At 37.7% G+C, this 19331-nt stretch overlaps 1 long non-coding RNA gene across 1 annotated transcript in view; it reads right to left on the minus strand.

Moving 5' to 3' along the window:
* Positions 1-357: 357 nt before the first annotated feature.
* The window catches only part of LOC140845264 (uncharacterized), a 31897-nt gene continuing 12923 nt past the window's right edge, over positions 358-19331 (minus strand). The window contains exons 3-4 of the long non-coding RNA XR_012124076.1: positions 16282-16412; positions 358-1851 (exon numbers count right to left, since the gene is read on the minus strand). This is a non-coding gene — a long non-coding RNA (uncharacterized lncRNA). The remainder of the gene's footprint in view (positions 1852-16281; positions 16413-19331) is intronic.

Consider the following 19331-nt stretch of genomic DNA (forward strand, 5'->3'; position numbering starts at 1 on the left):
TAATTATTGCATGTGATGAAATAAGAGGCAATACTTTCATGAGGTATTTTTCTGATTTCTTTAATCCTAGAAACAGCCCTAAAATGTAGGTAAAGCATGAGAGGGAGAGGAATGCTCCTTAGAGAAGTACTGTACTTTGGTGTTTTTGTCCTTGCCAGTCTGAAAACTCTCGCCATCTTCTATGACTTTAATATGATGACACAACCAGATTAGCAAAGACTGGGTTTTGGGGATCACTATTGTCCAAACTAGGCCTCCTTGTTAGTTGAGGTTCCCAGTTAAGTCTTGGTGTATTTGTACCAATCTGGCACCACTTTTTGGAAAAAAGTCATCTGCCTTTATTAATACCACAATGCAATATAATTTCACACATACCAAATAACCAAAAATTAAAAAGACTGGTGACACCAAGAGTTGAGGTGATCTGTGAAAAGAGAATGGTCAGCTACTGAGTAGAGAGTAAATTACACAGCCAATTGGAAAACGTTTGCATTACCAGGAAATGTGGAACAAGTACATACCCATGTCTATCAATTTCATTTCCGGACATCCACTTCCACATCCCCTTAGGAGATGGGGGCATAGCCATTTATGATGGCACTGCTGTGTTTAGTGGCTGCTGGTCCTTCTCATTTTAAGAAGAAATATTTGCTACACTCTTACTTAGATTTGGAAGCAAAGATGTTTATGTCTGGAGGGTCATATATGTGAGGAGAGCAATGACTTGAAAAGCATTCTGCTTGCAGATATGTCAGAACAGATCAGATCAAAACATCATCTCATTTACCTATTTGCATGAATGTTCATGAATTGGTGAAAGACTTACATATTTCTGCTAGACCATTTACATGTTAGACCTCTGAACTTTCCTTGGGATTTCTTAAACGCTCCAACAAGGCATATAAGAATTGTGGGCAGAAGAGAGTTTGACACAGGCATAGATGATATTTAGTATTTTTCAAAATAGAATAAACTTTAACTGATATCAAATAATCCTTAATGACCTACATCAAAACTCAATATGGTTTATGGTTTTGCATATTTTGTTACACTATACTTCCCCTAGAAGTAAGGGGGAGAAACGATTTGATTTGGTTATTAAAGAATAGTGATAATGAGAAGATAGAGATAATAAAGAAACAGACTGGGGAAAAAAGAAAAGCCTAGAGCAGGAGGAGAAAAAGTTGAGAAACCTTTCCTAGCAACGTAGACATGGCTCTAAGGTTTGATTTCTGGGCCCCACGATGACATCTAACTATTCTTGTGCCAGCACAGCCTCAGGTGAGAGCTTCCAGCTCCACGCTGACTCCTGTCACTCTCCTCTCCCAGCACGGCAAACATTTCCAGCTGCAATTCTAAGATCATTAAAGGAATATCAATAATGCTTTCTGAATTCAGTACTGCTTTAGTCCAGAATGACTTTACATATATATACACATTAGGGATTACATGCTAAATATTTATTTCTACTTATTTAACTAATGTAGATGTTTATGTTTGTGAATGGAAATGTATATGTGAAAGTATTCTTGAAGTGATAAATCAGGCTAAACTCTCAAGATAAAATGATTGCCCTTAGGTAAGTTTTCCAGAATAGCTTTCATGTCGGAAAAAAAAATGGCTCATTCTTAGATCAACCCCAGAAAGTTGATGCAAAATTACATATATACTGAATTTACCAAGGCTGCATAACTCCAAGTATTTCTTGAATCACTACTTACATTGTGCTTTGTGAGGTTTGAAATATTAGTTGCTATTGCTTGTAGCCAGTCAATACATTCTTCACCAGATAGGCACTGAATGATCCCACTGCAGACCCCATCCACAGCAATGACTTGAAAAGCATTCTGCCTGCAGATATGTCAGAACAGATCAGATCAAAACATCATCTCATTTACCTATTTGCAACTTGAAATATCTGTTGATAGCTCTTCCTTCACACAATATGAATACAGCTTCCAATTCACATTTGCTTACTTCTCTTTATGAATATTTCTGTGTTTAGATGGAACACTAAAGATGAACCCAGACAACATACAATTTCAAATATTAGACAAAATCTTGAAATGCAGATAAATTTGGAGCACCTTTGAGAGGTATTATGTAAATGGAAGTGTAAGAAATTTTAGAAAGGTTCTTTTCCCAGTTTACCATAAAATTATACATAGAAGTCTATCTATTAGTCTGGCTACAAACATCTCCTGTTGAATTTTTTTTCAATACATTTTCTGATTTATATTGGAAAGATTAAAAAAATCATACAAATATTAAACATCATATAAATAGCACTTTATGTCATAACCGGCAGCATTTTGTCAGTTGTTTAACCACTTTCAATCTCAGCTTATTCATCTTCTCAAAGACAGTTTGGGACAAGAAATTCATTGCTCACCTTTAAATCTGAATTTTCATGGTCTAAATTTATGTGAATGTTATACATTTTGTTAACAACCAACTTTTATTTAAAATGCAATAGCCAGTCTAAATATCCCTATGGCCTTCTGTTGATTTTTTATTGTTTGTTAGAGAAAAGTAGATTATGCCATCCTAAATTGTTTACCAAAGTGCTAGAGAATCTTAAGTGGCTCCCTATGGCTTTAAAGATTTACTTTTTTTTTCTTTATCAAGTTCTTGCACTTTTAGAAATAAGCTTAATGGACAAGTATAGATAGAAACCCCACATTAAATGGAATGCCTCATGCTTGAGAATTGCCTTGTTGTCCAATAGGATACACTTTAGAAAATGCACACATTATATTTAAATCCCAGTGAATTACAAAGCAATGGCGAAGTTCTGTAGTTCATTACTTAAAGGCTATGTAAACTGCATACATTTATATATTTTCCTTTAAGTTCATGCACTTACTGTCTTCTCTGAGCTTTACAACTAGGTATTTGTAGATATTATACATGTTTTCACTTCCGTAAAGTCAGCCACAGAGCATATGTCTGGCTCAACGTCATCATTAAGCCTGTGTCCCCACTCCCTTCTCGGAAGAGCAGTCTGTGCCTCAGAGCCGGGCACGCGGTAAAGCCTTTCAGTTCTAAGGCACTCTGCATCCAAATTAACGTTTTTGAGAAATTTACTTTCATATCCTTGACCACTTTCAACTGATAGCAGGGAAGTGTTCAAATATAATTATTTGTTTTATCTTAAAAACACATGAAAACATCTAAGAGGTACAACTACTGTCTGTCGCTATGAAATAACATTCTTTTGAATTTATGACAAAAAATATGTATAATAGCAAGAGTATTACAACTTCACATGACTTTGTAAGCTTTAATTTTGATATTCAGCAGTGAGCAAGACATTTAAAATATACAGACAGAAGCTCAACCATCCATGGAAAATGAGAGCTAATTTGAGTTTAGTAATATACATTTGTTTCCGCTCTCTGATTATCATAACCTTTGCTTCATGTACCATGAATTAAAGCATGTCTTGAACATATTTGTCCTCTGTGCCTTAAATTAATCATGACTGCTTGATATTTTTAGCTGATTAAAACACATAGATTTGAAATCTGAAATCTATGTAATCGTATATTTTACGTAGTCCCTATATGGAATAATTCTGAGTGACTATTCTTTTCTAAACCCAGGCTTATATATGAATATACATCACTTTTGACATTCTGTTTCAAAGGTTGATTTAATGGAAACCCTTCCATGAATGTAAGTGAAGTATTTGAACAGTTTCTTTGTCACATATGGCCTGTTATAAAATAAGGCTGATCATAAAGATTTCAGTCTGAGTATATTTCTGCCTTTACAATTGGATAAATGAGAGTACTGGCAAATTACTCCATTTAGATGTGCCTCAACATTCCGTATAGGAAAATGTAATAATGTGCTTTACAGCTTTAACAAGTATTTATAGAGTAAATGACAAGATCCAAATACTTTCACAAATAACTGGAGCTCTGAACAGTTTTCTTCTGAATAATCCATTAACGTGGTCTTGATTGCAATGTTTGAAGTGTTTAGTAAGAATGTCTCTTATTCTTTCATGGAGCACTTGGGATGAACTGAGGTGCTTTTGTTTTTATTTGTACTGTTTAGAAAATGTAATTCTTTGGAAATAATAATAGTAAAAAATTTTATTTGTTTCATCTTACTTGATGGTATAATTTCCATATCAATAGACTCCATTACCCATTGATTTAGAATTGTGAGACATTAAACTTTAATAGTATTTACAATGGTTTGAAGATATTCAGTCAAAATTATTATTCTTAGTACACACACACACACACACACACACACACACACACATTTGCCAAAAAAAGTTACAAAATTGAAGAGTTAGATGATCTGAAGTTTTAAATTCAGATTATTTTTTCTACTCCTTAGTCAATATTTTAAGTATGTTTCTAAGGATCCTTAATCATTACTCTGACAATGAAAATTATTTCTCAAAAGTTGCTGAATTTCAGTGTAGGTTTATTCATTTAAAATACAAACTTGGTTTTCCTTGGTATGAAAAATATTCACCTCACTATGAAAATTCATAAATAATTTTCAGTATTAACACAGGTAATAATTTGGGTTTAGATTCACTGTGGATTTTATACCACATGAAGAGATATGTAGGAAAATGTTATATGTGTGAGGAGTGAATAGGAAAAGGCAGAGACAGGAGGCATTCCAAGCACACGGAGCAAAAGTTGTGGAGACTAATGTATACACACTTGGAGTGGCTGGATTGGCACATCCAGGGGGAGTGTGGGATATCATCATGGAAAAGCAACAGGCTCAGAGTAAGAGGACTTTGTGTGTCACGCAAGGGTGTTTAAGTCCACGGAGAAACCCTGCTGACCTCTGCATACAGGTCAGATTTGTGGAGGGAGCGGTCCTCTTAGACCAGTTAGGACAGTATTGTAACTGGTCAAATATGAAATGACATAAAACTGAAATGAACACGAGTGAGAGTGAAATAGGTGAAGGGGATTAAAAGTATAAACTCCTAGTTATAAAGTAAATAGTTATGGGGATGTAACACATAGAATAGGGAATTTAGTTAATAACGTTCTAACAACTATGCATGGTGGCAGGGTTTCTAGTTTCATTACGGTGATCATTTCTTATGTATATAAGTGTTGAATCACTGTTTTGAACACCTAAAACTAATATAATGTATGTCAATAATACCCCAGTAAAAATGATGCAATGTTAAACCTTCTTTTAGGTGTATTTGTATGCAATTTCTAAAATCTGTTATGTCCTGTATAGTTTTATCCATCATGTTTTAAAATGTGTCATAGAAATAGCCAAATTTCCTTGTAAATTGCAGTATAATAAACTCTCATCAGATTTTTAACTATGGCCATTTTTGAGTCTTTGGCCATTTACAGATAGTTATTATTTTACTTCGATGCTTTTGCCAAAGTGTTCTTGTAAAAATGCCTCATTTTCAAGGAGATTCACGGAAAGACTGACAAGTACAGGTTTCTGATAATGAAGATCAATTTGGGAGAGGCAACAGTGGACCTTTGAGGTGCTTCCCAAGGCTACCTGCAGAGCCCCACAGTGTGTCATGGGATGTAGACCTGAGATCCGCCCCTTTTTCTCTTTCCCCGCATCAGTAAATGGGCCCTTTGCACTGATGGTAAAGCATTAACGTGTAGATGTGTCTCTGCTGCAGGACATTCTACAGACTTAGCTGGAGCATCTGCAATGGAGAGCATGGGCAGTGCATCCACAGAAAATTAAAGGTCCAGACGCTGCCATAAGGAGTCTGGGAGTCTGTCTGGGTGAGGTGTTAGTCATTATAGAAGCAGTGATTGATGAGGTACAAGCCTATCCAACCCCCTAAGAAGGTGAAAGAGGTGTAAGCCTTTGTAGGGACTTGGGGGTTTTGGAGGACTTCTATTCCCCATCCGGCACAATTTCTTTGCTCCTTACACTGCTTGGTAAAGAAAGGATATATATGGGAGTGGGATTAGAGCAGCAAATGGCCTTTGAGAAGACAAAGATACTAGGAACACAGATGAGTGCTCTGAGCATTTCCCAAGCAGGGCTCCCATTCGAGTTAGATGTGTCCATGACTCCAGAAGGTATGGCTGAGACAAGCAAAGGAGAGAACACCCCTGGATTTTGGTCCCAGCTCTAGAAGGGAATGGAAATGTGATATACCCCCATAGAGCAATCACTTCTTCAGTGTATATAGCACTTCAGATATAGCCTTTCAGGAAGGAGCATCATATCACAATAATATTTTACCTTCCTATCAAGGGGTGGGTTAATAGGTGGGTTGACTCCAACCCACATTTTGACTACGTGGCATCTCCCTCCTGCAGCAGGGGAGTACCCTGTCCAGAGCCACTGTCTCTAGAAATGCAGATGCTATGAGGCCTTGTAGAGCATGGAGATGCTCCAGCTGCCCCCACCCCTATTCCTATGGCAGCCCCTATGTCCTGTAAAGAGGGTTCTGGGGAAAATTCCTGCTAATTCCTCGTATACCCAAGGCTGGAAAGAGGAACAACCTACAGTGGGCAGTGGGCTGAACTCAGAGGAGTCTAGCTGCTGATCCCTTAGGAGCCCTGGCTGTTAACCCTTTGTATGCACACTTGGGATGTCCTACAGGAAGGAACCCAGGCTTGGAATGGGAAGCTGAGCAGTGGATGATCACAAATAAGTCCTTGTCGAGTCAGGATAGGTAGAAAGACATTTGGGTTTGCCTGTAAGCACTTGAGGCACCCTCACTGTCTTCTGTTCCCTGGCACACTCAGACAATTACGAAGCTTATACTCTAGTCCAGGAATGAGGCCTAACAACGGACCGTTCCATAGATACAGCTGATGGGGTGGACAGCAAGAGCAACCACTATGTGTCTGGGTGGGATGGCATATTGCCCAGGATGCCAGATTACCCTTGAAGTACAAATGACTTGGTTAATTCAGTAACATCATGTTATGTGTGTGCTAAACAATACCCAGGGCAGCTGCCAAAGAGTTCGGCCATTCACTGCCATTCCTAACTGGTAAGGGATTAGCAAATCACTTATATTGACCGCCTTCCTCCCCGAGAGGGTTCTATGTTTTGGTCTGTGTGGACACTACATCTAGCCTAACCAAGCTTTTTTTGTTTCTGAGCAAACTAGGCTGCTGTCACAGGGGATTAGAGAAGCTAAACACCATGTATGGATACTTTTGTCAAATAGACAATGACCAGGGATCATATTTCGGAGATCATGATGAGCAATACTGGGAAAAAGCACATAATGTTGAATGGAGATTCCATTTCCCCTATGACCCACAAGCAGCAGGGTTAGTGGAAAGGAAGAATGGAATAATACTGAAACAGCAGATTAAGTTACTGACAGGTAAAACCACCTTGCTCAGGAAAACTGAAGTAATGCCCCAGGCCTTGACACATTTGAATGATCAACAAGCAGGGTTCATTGTTCCACATGCCAGACTGGGGACACTACCAAAATACCCAGTACTGTAAAGACATGGAGACTGTGGAAAACAGCCACCGCCCCAGCTCTCACTGTGGACCCACATGCTATGCTGTTGAGAGCATCAAGCTCCACCATGGCTGGAAAGGAATTATCTGCTAGAATGTGCAGGGGGTTGTCCCACCCGATGGTGAGTTACATCACACCCCTGGGTGAGGGGAATTAGTCAGTCTCCACTGGGATCCCATTGTCCTGCTGCAAGCAAGACCCATGGAAAGGCATTATACCTGGGATGGAACATGTACCATTGAAGAAGGTAGAAGGTGGGGGACTAGCTGGCGTATCCCACACCTACTTACTCCATCTCCTTACATTGGACATTGCTTTCTTCCCTGGCCAACATGTGTGGTATGGATAACCAGGTGAGGTTCTTAAAGCTGCCAAACTCCCTCTCCTCAAGGCTATGTGGGCACATTCTGTTTTTCACTGGTAAAATCATTTGGCCACCATGTTTGTCCCCTCCTTTGGCCTGGAGGACATAACAGTGCACATAGAACTCCTTACTAACCTCACCCAACAAGCTTTGAATGACAGCTGACAAAGCCTGTCTTTATAGAGCACTGAATGTCTCTAATGAGAAAAGCTGTCTGTCCTCCAAAATAGGACAGAGTGGGAGCTGTTGCAAGGATGCAGCCCTGAGAGAGGAAGGCGGTGCTGAGACCATCTGGACGGTATATGTGACTGAGCCCAGGTAAGGCCTCTCCATAAACGTTAAGATTCTGGCAGGTGGGGGCAGACATCTACTGGTCTTGTGACTACCCAAGACGAGCCTTGTGAATAAGTTCCCTTGCTTATTCCATCTGCCATCTACCAACTAGAGTGGTCTTCCCCTTTCTTTGGCCTCTCCTTGTCCTCCATGTAAGGGAGCTAGTCTGTGATACAACAATGTGGAACAGGCAGAGTATATATGAAGACCATGCTAGAAAAAGACACACTTGCCACAGATTGTGGAGTAGGTGAAGCCAAGTAGGGTTTAATGCTGTATAATTAAATATTTTTTTGAAAATATTGACTGTTCTTGGTTTACATGGAGCACAGGCCTTGTGGACTTACTGGCCTACTGAGTAAATGGAAAACACCAATCAGTTGACCCACTCAGGAGCTGCATGCTTGGACCACATGTAAGAAGACAGAGATGGAAGAGCCAGGGTGTAGGACCCCCATGAAGGGAAGCTGCTCCTCCCCTGGCCTCTCCTTCCCCTCCACACCCGTGGCGTGATGTGCCTTGAATGTGGCGTCCCTTCTGTCCCATCACATTACAAGTAGCAGGTTCCTACACTTGGTTTCCTTTTCTTTCCTGCCAGGATCCTTGCAGCAAAACATTTCTCAGCTAATTCACTGCAGCAATTACTCTACCCAAATTCACCTCAAAACTAACCACTTTCTCAGTCCTCTCGGTATTTCTTTTCTGTAGTTGATCTGATCAAGCCCTCTTCTGCCCTTACAACCCTGGTGTCTCCGGTCAGGGTCAGTGCCTTTTCCTACTTACTTGTTTCTTCCTATTTCATACAATCACTGATTCTGCTTCCTCCTCAGATCCTGTAAAATATACATTCCTAAAAGTCCAATCCTTCAATGAGCAACAAAAATTGAGTACTTATTATAAGCCAGGGTCATAGTCTGTTCTGTCATTAGACACCCTTTTGATAAGACTCTTGATAACAGCACATTTTTCACAGCCACCACTCTTTCATACTGTTCAGATGTGAAACTTCATCCATAGCTGCCCACATATCCTCACACCTCAGCAGAAAAAGGCTAAGCACTCTTGGAAGGGCACTGGGAATTGTGCTATCACTGGAATTTTCCAAAATAACAGCACAAATCAGTAGACTTTATTTCAGTACTGTTGATTTTCAGAGTACTTGAGAAGCATGCAATAGATGATACTCTACTCAAAAAAAGAACCAGAGAGATGGCATTCTGCCTCAAAAAAACTCATTTAATTAATATTTATTGGGTGCTTTTGGGCCATAAAGCCTGATAACCACTGGACATACAGAGATAAATAACGATGTTTCTAAAACTAAAATACACACACACACACACACACACACACACACACACATATATAATACATATTTATAATTATATATATATATATATTATACACTCAACAATAGACATCCTCATATCCTTTTTTTCTACATAAGGAAAATAAAGCTTAGAAATAAAAAAAAACAGTCAAAGTCCCCCCAACTTCTATGCCCCATTCTAATACCCTGACACTGTAATGTCCTGCAGCATTATAACCCTTCAGCATTGAAATACATATTTCTAAATCACGGTCAGTGCCATATGATGAACATAAACTATCTCACACTAAAAAAAAAATACTGTGATGCTTTAATTTATATATGCAGAATAGTATATGACTGTAACAGCTCTGTTGGAATTCCATATGAGAAGTATTAAATCATTGAAATTAAAATCATGGGCCTTGGGCAAAACCCACTACCAAGTAAAATCCTCGATTTGGAACCAAGTAAACAATTTTCTGTATTTGTCCTCATGAATTAGTAATTTATACTTTCCTTTTTTTTCCCTCACTGCCCTGTGAGTTCCTTCAGGGAAAGAACCAAACACAATGCCTTCCAATTATAGATATTAAATCATTGTTTATTGAATGAACAAGTGCACAATAAATTAGCTCTCGACTCTGAATTGCTATGCAGTCCACTCTGAGCAGTGCTATACTTATAACTTCTTATTACTGTAATATTTATTTAGTGTAATTAATTCAATCGATAAAAGTTGTTGATGTGTTGAGATGTCATAAAAATAAAAATGTATAGTCATTTGGACAAACGCAAAGGATTTCTTTTTTATCATAAACTGACTTAGCTAAAGACTTTTGCATTATGTATCTGCATAATTTTTTTTTAAGTAAAAGCAAAACAAAACACAAACATACATGTTTTAAGAAAATATCATTAATGGAAATATCCAGAGAGTTCTTAAGGAGGATGGAAAATAGAACCAAAAGAAAGAAATAAAGAGAAAGAGAAGATACATTTAAATAAATACTTATGTGAAAAGAATATACATCTTGATGAATTTTTAAATATATATAATTCTAATCATATCAGAAATACACCCAGACAGAAAAGAAATTAAAGTGTTCTAAGTCTCTAGCTTTGTTGTAAGAAGTAAAATCAATAAATTATATTAAACTGTAATAAATCATGTATATATGGTGTTATGGTCTTAATGTTTGTGTCCCCCTCAGATTCATATGTAGACAGCATAAACACCAGTGTGATGGTAGTAGGAGGTGGGGCCTTTGAGAGATGCTTAAGCCATGAGCGTAGAGCTCTAATGAATGGGATTACTATTTTATTAGAGAGACCTCAGGGAGAACCTGGCCCCTTCCACCCTGTGAGGACACAGGGAGAAGACAGTAGATATGACTCAGGAAGACAGTCCTCATCAAAGAGTTTGACTGTGCTGGTGCCTTGATCTTCTAGCATCAAGAACTATGAAGTAAATTACTGTTGTTTATCCACTCAGACTGTGTTATTTTGTTATAGCAGTCTGAAAGGGCTGAGACATAAGGAGTAATATTTAGGCAATAACCAGAATAAAAGAATGTATATGTAGCAATATTATAGAAGGAATATTTAACAATAAAATCATTCAACTATCATAAAAAGTTTTAAAAAAAGGAGAATATAAAAAACTGGTGTGTTGAGACAAAAGGACATTTTCTTGAAATATACAAAATTCAAAGCTCAACAGTAAATAAAAAACAAAAAGTCAATCACAAAATGATCAAGAGACAAAGAGACATTTCACCAAAGATTTCATGTGACAAATAAGCACATGAAAAGATGTTCAATACATTAGGATATGCAAATTCAGGTCACAGTCTTATATTGCTACATACCTATCACAATGCTAAAATAAAAGATAGCAACAACACACCAAATACTGGCAAAAATATACAGAAACTGGATCATTTATACACTGCTGTTGGGACTGTAAAATTATACAGCCACTCTAAGAACAGTTTACTTGTTTCTTTAAAAATTAAATGTGCTATTATCAGACAACTCAGTAATTAAGCTCTTGAGCACTTGCCCAAAGAAATGAATGTATGTCGACACAATAATGTATGCATAAATATTTAGAATAGCCCAAAACTGGAACAACCCAAATGTCTTTCAAAGGGCAAATTTTTAAAATGTGCTACGTCTATACAATGGAACAATATCAGAAATAAAAATGAACTGGAAAATGCAACACCTTGGAAGGTTTAGCAGAGAATTATGCTGAGTGAGAGAATGCAATCCTATGAGGTTACATGATGTAGGTGTCCATTTGTATAACATTCTTAAAATGACCAAATTGCCAAGAAGAACAGATCAGTCTGTTGTCACAGGTTGGGGACATGGTAGGCCATGGCTATGGAAGGGCAACAGGAGGTCTTTGTGAGGATGGAACTGCGCATCGTGGCTGTGTTAGTGGACACAGGAAACGAACGTGCGACAAAGTTCTGTAGAACTGAACACACGCACACACACACTCACACATGTGAAATCTGAATGAGTAGTAGATTTAACAACATCAGTTTCCTGAATGTGGCATTGTATTGTAGTTTTGCATGGTGATACCCCCTGGGAAAATGGATAAAGGGTCAATGGAATCTCTCTGTAGTATTTTTTACAACTATATGAGAATCTACAGTTACATAGAGATAAAACATTTAATCATAAAAAAGATAGAGTACTGAATAGAGAATAAATACTAGAACATCAGATATAGTCCCAAATATACCAGTAATTACATTAAAATTTACTAGAATTAATGATCCAATTAAAAGACTAAGATTGTTACTTTGGATAAAAGAAGGAAAAAAAACCAAATATATATACAGCTCTGAAGAGACACATTTTATAGAAGTAGGACAAAGAAAAGTTGAAAATAAATGGATAAAATATACAATGTAAATATTAACCAATAGATATCATGTGCAATTCTTGAAGGCAAGAAGCAATTCCAAACTACAGAACATTTCATAATGATAAAAGGTCATGCATCAGAGGTTATAAAAATTCTAAATCAGCTTGTGTCTAAGAATGCAGAATTATATATATATATATACAGCAAATACTGACACACTAAAAGGAGTATCACAAAATAGATACAGCCATCATAGTGGGAGATATTAATACACCTTTCAATATCTGATAAAATTATCAGGCAAAAATATCATTGGTGATGAAGAGGATCTGAACCCCTTAATGAGAAATATGACCTTTTTATATAAATATATAGAACACTGCACTAAAGGAAAATGGCAATGCAGTCTTTCAAATGCATATATAACATTTGCCAGTTATTCATATACTGGATCAAATTAAATCTCAACAATCAAAGGATTTAAATCGTTCAGCATGAAACTGTCCTTAGTAACAGAAGAGATAATTAGAAAATCCAAAAATATTCTGAAACTTTGCAATTCACTTTTAAATAGTCTTTGTGTCAAATAAGTAATTATAACCCAAATTAGAAAATATCCTTAAATGAATACTAAAAAAAGATGTTAATATCTGTTCTTATGGATACCCAATTTTAGCCCAGTTCTAGCCCCGTTCCTCCCAAATTCTCCCTCATACAACTAAAGAACCTTGGACATAACCCAACAACAAAAACAGGCCGTCCCTGAAGGGTAAGATAATAATGTTGATTGCCTAGGGACTTTGGACTTAAGAAATGACAAAGTAGCAAGTGCCCTGGGTTTTCTGCCTGCCTCCGAAGTATCTTAGGCAGTGTTCTAGAAGCCTCCAATCCCAGGACCACCAATAGCAAGACAAAACAAGGCTCCATAGAAAACCCATTCTACCTTGCTAAAGGCCTAGGAAATCAGTAGTCTAAAAGTATTTGACCTTTTTGACAACTTTCTCTAGTCCCATCAAATGTCAATGGAATCACTGTCCCTCTCCCTAAGGTTTCAGCAAGCTGAATGGGGAACTGGTCTCCCACCCATCCTGATTCCACCACCTGGTGGTGTTTGAAGGGCCACGCAGGAAGCTGATCTTCTATCCCCTACCTGAAAGAAGCAGGCAGCACTCCAGTTCTACACAGGATAGAGTCAGTGGGGTCCAGGAGAGAGCTGAGCCTCCGTACCCAACCCCAGCAATGAGGCTGAGGGAGGTGGTAGGAAGTGGGGCTGGTCAGTGCTCTGCCTCGCCCATGCTGACCGCCACGGCGGAGCAGGGAGTTCAGCGTCTACCCACTGTCCTCACCAAGGAGGAGTAAGGGGGTGACAGGTGTGGCTGGTTGCCTCCAGTTCTCCCTCCACACTCCACCCCCCGTAAGCAGGATCTCGCCATGGAAAACTGAGCTTCTACCACCTCCTGTAACAACAAAGCAGTGGGCATCAGCCCTGCCCATCCACCCTCCAGGAGGCAGCAGGGAACCGAGCTGACACCCCATTCAAAGGCCCTGAGGTGATGGAGCTGGCCTCTGCCTGCCACCAGGATTCGGTAGGTGGGCCTGAGAGGTGGGCCACCTTACACCCTAGCCATCTGCCGAGAGGCAGTGTCAGTGGGCATTCCACTGCTTCTGGGATGGTGTCAGCAGGCAACTTGACACACACACCCATCCAGTCTCACACTTCACCTCCACAAAGGGATTGCCTGCTAAGAAAAGAAGATTACAACCCAGAGTCCTGTAATTTAATATCCAGAAAGTCCAAAAGGAAATTTAAAAAGTCACTTATTTTACCAATGCCAACTTGAAAGAGAGGAGACAATCCAAAGACACCAGTGCTGAGGAGAACAAGGTACTGAGATTGTCTGATGAAGATTTTAAGTTGCCATCATAAAAATACTTCAAGTAATTACAAATGCTCTTAAAACAAATGAAAAAAAGAGAATTTTTAGCAAAAAATATAAAGACAGGTTATAAAAGAGAACCAAGTGGACATGATAGAACTGAAAAACACATCAACAACAAAAAAAGTAAAATGCTGAATGGGCTCAGTGGCAGAGTAGAAATGACAGACGCTAGAATAAAAAATCTTGAAGACAGATCAATATAACTTACTGTCTGCATAACAGACAGAAAAGTGGTTTTTAAAAAAAGAATACATTTTCAGGGATCTGTGGAACAAGAATACAAATGCCAGCATTTGTATCAACAAAGTGCCAGAAGAAGAGAAGAAAGAATGTATTGGCAAAGTATTTGAAAGCACAGTGGCCAAAAACTTCCGTCATTTGGTGAAAGTCATAAACTTTTAGATTTAAGAAGCTAAGTGAAGCCCAGGGAGAATAAATCCAAAGAAATCCGTGCCAAGGAACAGCATAATTAAACTTCTGAAAACTAAAGAAGGGAAGAAAATTAAAACAAAACAAAACAAAGCAAAACGTTTTTTTTATGAGTGAGTGTGGAGATTCAAAGGCAGTGGGACAATATTTTTCAGGCACAAGAAAAGAACTGTCAACTCCAAATTCTATATCCAGGAAAATGATCCTTAAGAATAAAATAAAGATATTCTCAGACAAAGGAAAACCAAGAGAATTTGATATTAGCAAATTCACCTTTAAAGAATGGCTAAAATATATCCTCTAAATAGAATAGAAATGTTAACAGAAGGCTTGGAACTTCGAGAAGAAAGAATGTTGGGCTATGAAAGCCTTGGGTTAAATATAATAGATTATTGTTCTTTCTATGAGCTTTTTAAACCACTTCTGATGATTGAATCATAAATCATAATACCACTTGATACAATTCTTGATGTATATATAGGAAATTAAAATAATTTCATTTACCAGGTGGACAAGATAAAAGGGCCTAAATGGAAATAATGTTTCTGTATTTCATTCAAAGTGGTAAGTCATTAACAACAGTAGCGTGATAAGATATGTACACATATTGTAGTAGCTAGAGCAACCACTTCCTTTGTAAAACTATACACAGTGAAATACTCAAAAATTCTATAAATAAATCAAGATGTAATAGTAAAACTGTGGGTACTGCTAAAGCAGACTTTGATGGAAATATGTAGCTCTGATTACATATATTAGGAAAGAAAGTCTGAAAAATTAATGACCAAACTAGGGCTTGACAAACTATTGTCTATGGGCCAAATTCAGCCTGTTTCATAAATTATTATTAGAAAAGAGTCCTGCACATTCATTTATACATTGTCTATGCCTGTTTTCAAGATACAAAAGCAGAGTTCAATAGTTCAATAGTTCTGGCAGAGACATTAGGGCCTGCAGAGCCTAAAACGCTTTACAGAAACATTTCTGGACCCCTAGAACTTCCATCTCAAAAAACTCTAAGTACAAAAAGTCAAGCCAGAGAATTTAAGGAATGGAAACAAGAAACAGAAACTCATGATTTGTAATGTATGCACATATGAAGAGCTTCAACAAAGTCCAAAATTAGTCCTTTGAAAAAACAAACTGATAAAATTTATAATCCCTTAGTAAAACTGACCAGGATAAAAAGAGAAAAATTGAGTCTATCAACTATGAGAAAATAAATTTTGCTATTTCACTGAAATCTACCATTTCCTTGAGAGAAAAACAACTTACTGAACTAACACACGAAATAAAAAACAAAACAATAAAACCAGCACTGAATCCATTATGATAATTTAGGAATAGAGGCTGGGTTTTAGCTAAGGATGTTCACCGTCAGATTTGTAAGCGGCTTACTGTATTCTAACTCTTTTGTAGTTCTTCCTCCTACTAATAGAGATGTGCTGAAGGTAGGAATCATAATCATTACACTCAAGTTATAAGTTTGACTGTAGGTCTCATTTTCCATCAGCAGACAGTCAGAACACAGTAACACAAACTCACCGACACAAATCCGTCCCAGGCACATACTGAGAGAGGCGCGAGTGCAGCAGGGGGATCAGCCTCAGGTCGCACCACCGCTTCTCCCATCGCAGGCCCGGAGACGCTGGCCATGAGGAACATGACAATGTGTCCTGAAAAGATACAAACATTGGTAGTGTTTTCTTTCTTTCTTGTGTGTGTGTGTTTTATTTAAAGTTTCTGTAGTTTAAGTTTCTGTGTCACAATCCTTTTCATTTGGGGGATATTTTATCCCCTAGATACTCAGAAGGCATTTATAGAATACCACAAGAAATCCATGCGCATCAGCATACAGTTGTACTTGTTGACTTCTTTAGTAATGGAATTCTATAAGAAAAGTGAGGTTAAAAAGGGTAGTGAAAGCATATGAAAAATGTGGGGAGGGGAGAAAGAAGGAAAAATAAGGTATGACAGCACCTAATTCACTGAAGAACAGGACAGATGGGCCAGATGAAATGGCAATGAATTAGTGAGTGACAAAAACAAAATGGGTTGTAGTCCATTCAATTAGCCAAAATTTCCTGAGTATCTGCTCAGCACTAAACACTGGTATAAGTTTTTGTAATTTATCAGTAACTTGTACATACTTTAAGGTAGAATGAATATTCTTATACAACAACTTTTAAAAAGTACTGAAGGAAATGCATGTCCTTGGTTTTCATGTTAATTAAATATTTGTCTTTTCTCATATTGTTTTCATGTTATGTTGAATTAACTACTGCTGGTTTAAAATTACATGTATTTTAAGTTTCACTAGAAGTGTGGGGTTTTTCCCTCATGTATAGAGAAAACATATATTTGAATAAAATATGAGCTTTCACTTGATGACGATGTATGTTTCTTTCATTGTTATCAGCTTCACAGTTGAAATTTCTTCCTGGGACCAGTACCTGTATTTGTGTGGACATTTGTGACAACCCAGGGTATAAGGATTCCAAGGCTCAATTTGATCTGGGAACTGTTGACACTGACTTTTTCCTAATTTATAGATTCTTTAATTTTTGAGTGACGATGTCAAAGAAGGTCCTATTTTAGTCTAGATGTTGAAACCCTGTTAGTTGAAATATTAGCCTTCTCTTTCAGGTATTAATTCCTTCAAAATTGCTTGGGAGAAAAAAAAACTTCCATTATTTTCACAAAAGGTTGAGTGTCTTTGACACTGTGTTATTTGTCACCACTTGTGCTAGTAAAAACCTGCTAAATTCTGGGATTAGTTTAGAATACCCAGAAGGGTGACCTGGTGAAGACTGCTCAGTGGGGCCCTCCAGTGGTAATTAGCCTCTAAGACACCTATCGTTTGACACAAGACCGTTTTTTTTAATGCTTATCTGGTAATTACAAAGGCACAACCTAGTTCCATGTTTATGTTTCTCTTGGTTTTCATGTTATAGATGGTCAGCATGTGACATGGGGTCAGCTGAGTGGCAGTACAAAGGGTGGTAAGGGCTCGGGCTCTGAATCAGAATCAGATCACGTGGGCTCAAGATCCACCTTTCCCAGTGAACTAATCCTTCCACCTAGCAGCAAGTTATTTAAACTCTTTGTGCCATACTGTGCCTATCTCCAGAAATAAGGCTATCATAAGGCTCTTCTAACAAAGGAAAAACATAATGCTCTTTAAGAAGCATTAAGTTATTGCTTCCCCACCTTTTCTGCATGAAAGCCATGAAGAAACAATAATCCTGTGTGACTAGGACACTGGGGTTAACAGACTACGTTCCTAAGGAGGGAACAGAACTGACCACAGGGTGTCTAAGTGCCCAGGTCTCACCAAGCTGCCCTATAACCAAGCCCATGTCAGCTACAGGAGGAACTTGCTCACAGGATCCAGGGCCCAGGGGCTTCTGCAGAGGTGTACAGTAGAGAATTTACCCAGGTCATCCAGCCTGCAAATGATAGTGCCTGGGGCACTCAGACCTACATCTTTCTGATTCCAGGGACCTATCATAACACAACATTAAACAGTCATGATCGGAGGCAAAAACATGCAAAGAATAACTGAGAGCTCTCTCTTGAATATTTCACAATTTCACTATGTAATTTTAGGCAAATTATTTAAAGATGTTTCCTGATCTGTCTTGAAAAGCACAGAGAGTTCCCCTTACTTTATACGTTCTATAAAGAAATGGGATAGAAAATGTAAAAGAATATTAAAGACATGGGCAATGGAACATTGGAGAGTATGATGTTTTACAAATTGTATTTTACAGACTTTATAGACTGGCTGATATGGAAACACCTGTGATCTTTGACATTCCTCTAAGATAGCATCTCAGCTTGATGTCTTTGTGTATCAGAGTTATAAAACATCACTTTCAGCTTCTGAACTGATCCAGCTTAATGTATTTCACTTTACAGATATGCTATTTACAGTGGAATACCTAGTATCCTTTGAAGGTTATCCTTATTTATTTGAATTATGAAAATAGAATATAAATTTGCTTTCTAGTCTTCTTTCTGTAATAGTCCTAGAGTTATTTTTAAATGGAAAAAAGATGATCTAAGAACATAATGATTTTTATGGTTTTAAGGCCCTCAACAGCTATTTTCCAAGAAATTTGTTCCTTGATGCCAAAAACGTTGTTTCCTACAATATTAATAAATGAATGGGAAAGATAGCATTTACATAGTCTCTGCTTTAAAACAGACTCTTTTCCCAAGACTTAACACATTTCAAGGTATACTGTCACACAATAACTTCAAGAACAATCATGTTACCAAAATACAATTGCATACAGGGCAAAATACTAATGTAAATTTTGTTGAGGACCTGGCATAGAAAGTATTCATTGAAGTTATACACTTAGGAAAAATGTTTCTCAGAATCTGGCTAGCTGATTATCTGAATGTAAGTCTCCCAGTGAGCACAAAGCAAATTCCTTTTCTCCTTGGCTGGGAAACCAGATATTCATATACCCTAAAATTTGGTGATCTCAAGTCCTTAGAAAGATAGACTATATTTTTATACAAGACAGTGGAGTGATGTTAATATGAATTATTTTCCCATATGTTTAAAATGCTGTTTCAGAAAA

This window comes from Manis javanica, chromosome 2, assembly GCF_040802235.1.
Source record: "Manis javanica isolate MJ-LG chromosome 2, MJ_LKY, whole genome shotgun sequence".
NCBI lineage: Eukaryota > Metazoa > Chordata > Mammalia > Pholidota > Manidae > Manis > Manis javanica.